Genomic DNA, 2412 nt, shown 5'->3' on the forward strand with positions numbered 1-2412 from the left:
CTGGAGAGATGGTTTAGTGGTTAAAGGCTTGCCTGTGAAGCCTAAGGACCCAGGTTCGAGGCTTGGTTCCCCAGGACCCACGTTGGCCATATGCACAAGGGGGTGCACTCATCTGGAGTTCATTTGCAGTGGCTGGAAGCCCTGGCGTGCCCATTCTCAATCTTTCTCTCTCTTTCTCTTTCTCTCTGTCTCTCTGTCTCTGCCTTTCTCTCTGTCACTCTCAAATAAATAAATAAGAATTAACAAAAAAATTTAAAAATAATTTTTGAACCATGAACTTTCATACATGAACCTACTAATAATTTGATCATATTTCTGCCCCATTACCCACTTGGTACTTTCTTCCTTCCAAGTAGCTCTTCCTCTGTTTAAATGTTTCATTTATTTTGTCCTCCTCTGGCTACCATGAGAAAATGCTCATGGGCTCAGAACTGTGCAGGTCTTATGGGGGTTATGACAACCTCTGTGAGGTCATAAATACACCAGTCAATTCGTGTCCGGAGGACAGTGCCCCAAAGTACTCCTTCACACTCTGTGGCTTTTACATTCTTTCTACCCACTCTTCTTCTCTGTTTCCTAAGCTGTGGAGGATGAGACAGACATGTCTCATTTAGTTTGGGGCTCTCAACAGTCTCTTATTTTCAGCTTTCATGAGTCCTGAGTCTCCTTAGTATCTACCACCATCTGTATAGAGAAGTTTCTCTGGGTAGCAGCAAGAGCAGCCACCACGTCTTCTGCAATGTTCTCTGAGCCTTGGCAGGTGTAATAGAGATGATTTTTCCTGGGCTTTCTCTACTCATCACCTTGAGCCCTGAGTGTCCCCAGTATTCACCATCTATGAAAAGAAGGTTCCCTAACCAGAAGTGAGAACAGCGTTAATTAATGGGTATAAGCATATACATTTAGAAGAGAATTTGATGAGTTTAATATAGCTATTTAACCAAAGAACCCTGGAAGCTTCCCTCTAGGGCCTATGTCCTTACAAGCCTTTTGACTTTTGACTCATTTTTTTCAATTATAGCCATGAATTCCCTCCCAGTGAGTAGACCCAAAATCCAATCAGAACATGGTTGTTCACCCCCATAACTTATGTGCCACTATTGCACTTCTGGGCACATTTTGCCTATCTTGTTGATTATGCAGCTTGCTTTTTAAGACTGTTGATGACTTTTTTCTCCCACAGCCAGGCTATTGCTTTTCTTGGCTTATAGTTTTTTATTTTTTTAATTTTTACTTATTTGAGAGAGGGTAAGAGGGGGAGAGAGAGAAAAGAGAGAGAGAATGGGTTCACCAGGGCTTCCAGTCACTGCAAACAAACTCCAGATGCATGTGCCTGCCGCCTTGTGCATCTGGCTTACATGGGTCCTGGGGAATTGAACCAACATCCTTTGGCTTTGCAGTCAAACTCCTTAACTGCTAAGCCATCTCTCCAGCCCTTGGGTTATGGTTTTAAAGGAAGTTTCATGGCAGGAAAGGCTTGGTGGCAGGAAGGAGAAGTTGATATCACATTTTAATTAAGAGGCTGAGGAAAAATAGGAATTAGGATGGGTGTGGTGGTGCACACCTTTAATCACAGCACTCAGGAGGCAGAAGTAGGAGGAGGATCACAGTGAGTTGAGGCAACCCGGAGACTCCATAGTGAATTCCAGATCAGCCTGGGCTAGAGTGAGACCCTATTTTGAAAAACTAAAAACAGCCAGGTGTGGTGGTGCATGCCTTTAATCCCAGCCCTTGGGAGGCAGAGGTAGGAGGATGGCCAAGAGTTTGAGGCCACCCTGAGACTCCATTGTGAATTCCAGGTCAGCTCAGCCTGAGCTAGCTAAAGTGAGAGACCTTACCTTGAACAACCAAAAGGAAAACAGAAAGGTAATTAGGGCTGGACCACAAAACCTTAAGTTCCAGCCCCCACAGTGACCCAATTCCTCTAGCAAGGCTACACCTCCCAAAGGTTCCATACCTTCCTAAACAGTGATGACCATGTGAGGACCAAGTAAAGTCAAAGAATGAGAGGTGAAAACGAGGTTTAAGAATTCATAGTTTTTTCTTTATGACTACACTGGGTTTGAACCCAGGACCTTTGCACAGGTTAAACATATGTTCTGCCACTGAGATATACCTCTAACCTAGTTTATTTTTTTTTTTTCAGGATAGGGTCTTGCTCTTGCCCAGGCTGACCTGGAATTCCCTATGTAGTCTCAGGGTGGCCTCAAACTCGTGAGCCTCCTACCTCTGTCTCCAAGTGCTGGGATTAAAGGTGTGCACCACCATACTTGGATAGGATTTCTTTTTTATTATTATTATTTATCTGTTTGGAAGCAGAAAGAAAAAGGAAGAGAGAATGGGCAAGGCAGACCCTCTTGCCACTGCAAATGAACTGCAGATGCTTGTACCGCTTTTGCATCTGTTTTATGT

The sequence above is a fragment of the Jaculus jaculus genome, chromosome X (genome assembly GCF_020740685.1).
Source record: "Jaculus jaculus isolate mJacJac1 chromosome X, mJacJac1.mat.Y.cur, whole genome shotgun sequence".
Classification (NCBI taxonomy): Eukaryota; Metazoa; Chordata; class Mammalia; order Rodentia; family Dipodidae; genus Jaculus; species Jaculus jaculus.